The sequence below is a fragment of the Aegilops tauschii genome, chromosome 6 (assembly GCF_002575655.3).
Source record: "Aegilops tauschii subsp. strangulata cultivar AL8/78 chromosome 6, Aet v6.0, whole genome shotgun sequence".
Classification (NCBI taxonomy): domain Eukaryota; kingdom Viridiplantae; phylum Streptophyta; class Magnoliopsida; order Poales; family Poaceae; genus Aegilops; species Aegilops tauschii.
In genome coordinates this window covers 107,070,561-107,077,535 of record NC_053040.3, presented here as the reverse complement: position 1 = coordinate 107,077,535, position 6,975 = coordinate 107,070,561, and positions in this window count along the sequence as shown.

Here is a 6,975-nt window from a genome sequence, read left to right as displayed (position 1 = left end):
CTAGGATGTGAGACTATCTTCTCTTTTTTTTGTCTTCTCCACAACCACCATTCTATTCCACATATAGTGCTATGTCCACGGCTCACGCTCATGTATATTGCGTGAAGATTGAAAAAGTTTGAGAATGTCAAAAGTATGAAACAATTGCTTGGCTTGTCATCGGGGTTGTGCATGATTTAAATACTTTGTGTGGTGAAGATAGAGCATAGCCAGACTATATGATTTTGTAGGGATAACTTTCTTTGGCCATGTTATTTTGAGAAGACATGATTGCTTTGTTAGTATGCTTGAAGTATTATTATTTTTGTGTCAATATTAAACTTTTGTCTTGAATCTTTCAGATATGAATATTCATACCACAATTAAGAAGAATTATATTGAAATTATGCCAAGTAGCACTCCGCATCAAAAATTCTGTTTTTCTCATTTACCTACTCGAGGACGAGCATGAATTAAGCTTGGGGATGCTTGATACGTCTCCAACGTATCTATAATTTTTGATTGCTCCATGCTATATTATCTACTGTTTTGGACATTATTGGGCTCTATTGTTCACTTTTATATTATTGTTGGGACTAACCTATTAACCGGAGGCCAGGCCCAGAATTGCTGTTTTTTGCCTATTTCAGAGTTTCGCAGAAAAGGAATATCAAACGGAGTCCAAACGGAATGAAACCTTCGGAAACGTGATTTTTAGGAAGAATATGACCCAGGACACTTGGACCCTACGTCAAGAAACAAAGGAGGAGGCCACGAGGTAGGGGGGCGCCCTCCACCCTCGTGGGCCCCCCTGTTGCTCCACCGACGTACTCCTTCCTCCTGTATATACCTACGTACCCCCAAACGATTAGATACGGAGCCAAAAACCTAATTCCACCGCCGCAACCTTCTGTACCCACGAGATCCCATCTTGGGGCATGTTCCGGAGCTCCGCCAGAGGGGGCATTGATACGTCTCCGTCGTATCTATAATTTTTGATTGTTCCATGCCAATATTATTAAACTTTCATATACTTTTGGCAACTTTTTATACTATTTTTGGGACTAACATATTGATCCAGTGCCCAGTGCCAGTTCCTGTTTGTTGCATGTTTTATGTTTCGCAGAAACCCCATATCAAACGGAGTCCAAACGGGATAAAAACGGACGGAGAATTATTTTGGAATATTTGTGATTTTTGGGAAGTAAAATCAATGCGAGACGGTGCCCGAGGTGGCCACGAGGGTAGGGCCCACGCCCACTCCAGGTGGGCGCGCCCCCACCCTCGTGGGCCCCTCGTAAGGCGGTTGATGCTCTACTTTGGCCGCAAGAAAGCTAATTTTTGGAAAAAGATCTGGGCGAAGGTTTCAATCCAATCGGAGTTACGGATCTCCATATATATACGAAACGGTGAAAGGGAAAGCAGAAACAGAGAGAAACAGAGAGAGACAGAGAGACATATCCAATCTCGGAGGGGCTCTGGCCCCTCCCACGCCATGGAGACCATGGACTAGAGGGGAAACCCTTCTCCCATCTAGGGAGAAGGTCAAGGAAGAAGAACAAGGAGGGGGGCTCTCTCCCCCTCGCTTCCGGTGGCGTCGGAACGCCGTCGGGGGGCATCATCACCACCGCGATCTACACCAACACCTCCGCCATCTTCACCAACATCTCCATCACCTTCCCCCTCTATCTACAGCGGTCCACTCTCCCGCAACCCGCTGTACCCTCTACTTGAACATGGTGCTTTATGCTTCATATTATTATCCAATGATGTGTTGCCATCCTATGATGTGTGAGTAGATTTTCGTTGTCCTATCGGTGGTTGATGAATTGCTATGATTGATTTAATTTGCTTGTGGTTATGTTGCTGTCCTTTCGTGCCCATCATATGAGCGCGCGCGTGGATCACACCATAGGGTTAGTTGTATGTTGATAGGACTATGTATTGGAGGGCAAGGGTGACAGAAGCTTCAGCCTAGCATAGAAATTGATGCATACGGGATTGAAGGGGGACCAATATATCTTAATGCTATGGTTGAGTTTTACCTTAATGAACGTTAGTAGTTGCGGACGCTTGCTAATAGTTCCAATCATAAGTGCATAGAATTCCATGTAAGGGATGCATGCTAGCAGTGGCCTCTCCCACATAAAACTTGCTATCGGTCTAGTAAAGTAGTCAATTGTTTAGGGACAATTTCGCAACTCCTACCACCACTTTTCCACACTCGCTATATTTACTTTAGTTGTGTCTTTACTTTAACAGCCCCTAGCTTTTTATTTACGCGCTCTTTATATTCTTGCAAACCTATCCAAAAACACCTACAAAGTACTTCTAGTTTCATACTTGTTCTAGGTAAAGCGAATGTTAAGCGTGCGTAGAGTTGTATCGGTGGTTGATAGAACTTGAGGGAATATTTGTTCTACCTTTAGCTCCTCGTTGGGTTCGACACTCTTACTTATCGAAAGAGGCTACAATTGATCCCCTATACTTGTGGGTTATCAAGACCTTTTTCTGGCGCCATTGCCGGGGAGCAATAGCGTGGGGTGAATATTCTCATGTGTGCTTGTTTGCTTTATCACTAAGTAATTTTTATTTGATGTTCTTAGTTGTTCTTTATCTTTAGTTATGGATATGGAACACGAAATACCCAAAAAAATTAGGTGTACTTGCTACTCATGGAGATGAGGAACCTCCTAAAACCCTCGATACTCGTTTTGTGACAGATATTATGTACTACTTTGATAATTCAAAGAAAACCCCATTCAATTTGGTAATGGGAGTAACGTTGGATCAACGTGAATACTTTAGGGATTATCGCTTGACACAAAAAGGGAAACTATTATGGGATCAAATTTATATATTGAAGTGGTATGCTCGACAAGTATGCTTGAGTTATGATTATACTTGTTGCTCTAGGATGAAGGCTCCACACCTTCCCTTTTCATGCAAATTTAATGATAATAAAACCTTAGCTTCTTATGCTAATGGTATATATGATTACTATGATGTGGAACAAATAGAAGAATTTGTTGCTTTTATGGGTGCTTATGAAATTGAATCTATGTTTAAAGAGTTTGAAGATTTTGATGATGCTGTTTATAGACCTGAAAATTTAGCTATCCTCAAATATTGCTATAAGAATTATGAATACAATTCCGATATTAATGCACTTATTGAGAAAGTCTCCTCTGTCCAAGAAGAGACTAATATTTTGCAGGAATATATGGAAGAAGAAGTTGATGAAACTGTGAGCTCATTGGATGAAAAAGATGAGGAGGAGAGTGAAGAACAAAAGGAGGAAGAGCGGATTGATCACCCATGCCCACCTTCTAATGAGAGTAACTCTTCAACTCATACATTGTTTAATTTCCCTTCGTGCTTACCGAAGGATGATTGCTATGATGACTATTATGATCCCTTGAATTCGTTTGAAATATCCCTTTTTGATGAACTTGATGCTTGCTATGCTTGTGGCCAAGATGCCAATATGAATTATGCTTATGGAGATGAACTTGCTATAGTTCCTTATGTTAAACATGAAATTGTTGCTATTGCCCCCACGCATGATAGTCCTATTATCTTTTTGAATTCTCCCGACTACACTATATCGGAGAAGTTTGCCTTTATTAAGGATTATATTGATGGGTTGCCTTTTACCGTTGCACATGATGATTTTAATAGATATAATATGCATGTGCTTGCTGCTCCTACTTGCAATTATTATGAGAGAGGAACTATATCTCCACCTCTCTATGTTTCCCACATGACAAAATTGCAAGAAACTGTTTATACTATGCATTGGCCTTTACTAGGTGTGCATGAATTGTTCTTTTATGACATGCCAATGCATAGGAAGAGAGTTAGACTTCGTAATTACTTGATATATGTTGCTTTGTGATCACTACTAAATGCCAAATCATTGCTAATTAAAATTGGCTTTGATATACCTTGGGATCCGGGTGGATTCACTACTTGAGCACTATATGCCTAGCTTAATGGCTTTAAAGAAAGCGCTGCCAGGGAGACAACCTGGAAGTCTTAGAGAGTCATTTATTTCTGTTGAGTGCTTTCATTTAGTTTAAAAACAAAAAAAAGTACAGAGGGGAACCTAAAACTTTTCAAAAAGGAAAGTGAAAGTAAGAAAGACAAGCATTGTTGAAGTGGGAGAGCTCCTTGAACTTTGTTCATGCTCACGGAAACTTTGTGAATATTGATTACAGAAACTTTTCAATAAAAATAATTATCCCCTTATACAATTCCATTGTATTATAAAAATAATGTGCCAAGGTTTGCCTTTAGGATGTTTACAATGCTTGTTGGTTTGTGCGGTGCAGGACAGAAACTTTGGCTGTAGTGCGCAATTTTTAGTTGTTTACTGGAATGTCAAACGGTTCTGATTCTTTTTGCACTGTCTTGCTATACAAATTTTTTATTTTTCCTAATTTTGGCAGAATATTTCAAGTACCATAAGTATGGTTAATGTTCAGATTGTTACAGACTGTTCTGTTTTAGACAAATTCTGTTTTTGATGCATAGTTTGCTTGTTTCGATGAAACTATCAATTTATATCAGTGGATTAAGCCATGGAAAAGTTATACTACAGTAGACACAGTGTAAAAATAAAATATGAATTGGTTTTCAACAGTACTTAAAGTAGTGATTTGCTTTATTATACTAACGGATCTTACCGAGTTTTCTGTTGAAGTTTTGTGTGGATGAAGTGTTCGATGATCGAGAAGGTCTCGATGTGAGAAGAAGGAAGAGAGGCAAGAGCTCAAGCTTGGGGATGCCCAAGGCACCCCAAGTAAATATTCAAGGAGACTCAAGCGTCTAAGTTTGGGGATGCCCCGGAAGGCATCCCCTCTTTCTTCAACAAGTATCGGTATGTTTTCGGATTCATTTCATTCATGCGATATGTGCAATCTTGGAGCGTCTTTTGCATTTAGTTTTCACTTTTCTTTTATGCACCATGCTGGTATGAGATAGTCCTTGGTTGATTTATAGAATGCTCTTTGCACTTCACTTAAACCTTTTGAGTATGGCTTTATAGAATGCTTCATGTGCTTCACTTATATCATTCGAAGTTAGGATTGCCTGTTTCTCTTCATATAGAAAACCGCCATTTGTAGAATGCTCTTTTGCTTCACTTATATTTGTTAGAGCGTGGGCATATCTTTTGTAGAAAGAATTAAACTCTCTTGCTTCACTTATATCTATTTAGAGAGATGACAGGAACTGGTCATTCACATGGTTAGTCATAAAATCCTACATAAAACTTGTAGATCACTGAATATGATATGTTTGATTCCTTGCAATAGTTTTGCGATATAAAGGTGGTGATATTAGAGTCGTGCTAGTTGAGTAACTGTGAAATTGAGGAATACTTGTGTTAAGGTTTGCAAGTCCCGTAGCATGCACGTATGGTGAACCGTTATGTAACGAAGTCGGAGCATGATGTGTTCTTTCATTGCTTTCCTTATGAGTGGCGGTCGGGGACGAGCGATGGTTTTTTCCTACCAATCTATCCCCCTAGGGGCATGCGTAGTAGTACTTTGCTTCGAGGGCTAATAAACTTTTGCAATAAGTATATGAGTTCTTTATGACTAATGTGAGTCCATGGATTATACGCACTCTCACCCTTCCATCATTGCTAGCCTCTTCGGTACCGTGCATTGCCCTTTCTCACCTCGAGAGTTGGTGCAAACTTCGCCGGTGCATCCAAACCCCGTGATACGATACGTTCTATCACGCATAAGCCTCCTTATATCTTCCTCTAAACAGCCACCATACCTACCTACCATGGCATTTCCATAGCCATTCCGAGATATATTGCCATGCAACTTCCACCATCATCATATACATGACTTGAGCATTTATTGTCATATTGCTTTGCATGATCGTAAGATAGCTAGCATGATGTTTTCATGGCTTGTCCGTTTTTTGATGTCATTGCTATGCTAGATCATTGCACATCCCGGTACACCGCCGGAGGCATTCATATAGAGTCATATCTTTGTTCCAGTATCGAGTTGTAATATTGAGTTGTAAGTAAATAAAAGTGTGATGATCATCATTATTAGAACATTGTCCCATGTGAGGTTATCAAAATAAAAGAGGCCAAAGAAGCCCACATAAAAAAAGAGGCCAAAGAAGCCCACCAAAAAGAAAAAAAAGAAAAAAAAGAAAAAACAAAAAATGAGAGAAAAAGAGAGAAGGGACAATGTCACTATCCTTTTACCACACTTGTGCTTCAAAGTAGCACCATGTTCTTCATATAGAGAGTCTCATTGAGTTATCACTTTCATATACCAGTGGGAATTTTCATTATAGAACTTGGCTTGTATATTCCGATGATGGGCTTCCTCAAATGCCCGAGGTCTTCATGAGCAAGCAAGTTGGATGCACACCCACTTAGTTTCCTGTTTGAGCTTTCATACACTTATAGCTCTAGTGCATCCGTTGCATGGCAATCCCTACTCCTCACATTGACATCAATTGATGGGCATCTCCATAGCCCGTTGATTAGCCGCGTCGATGTGAGACTTTCTCCTTTTTTGTCTTCTCCACACAACCTCCATCGTCATATGCTATTCCACCTATAATGCTATGTCCATGGCTTGCGCTCATGTATTGCGTGAGGGTTGAAAAGGCTGAAGCGCGTTAAAAAGTATGAACCAATTGCTCGGTTTGTCATCGGGGTTGTGCATGATTTGAATGCTTTGTGTGGTGAAGATGGAGCATAGCCAGACTATATGATTTTGTAGGGATGAGCTTCCTTTGGCTATGTTATTTCGATAAGACATAATTGCTTGGTTGGTATGCTTGAAGTATTATTGTTTTTATGTCAAATGATAGACTATTGCTTTGAATCACTCGTGTCTTAATATTCATGCCATGATTAGACATATGATCAAGATTATGCTAGGTAGCATTCCACATCAAAAATTATCTTTTTTATCATTTACCTACTCGAGGACGAGCAAGAATTAAGCTTGG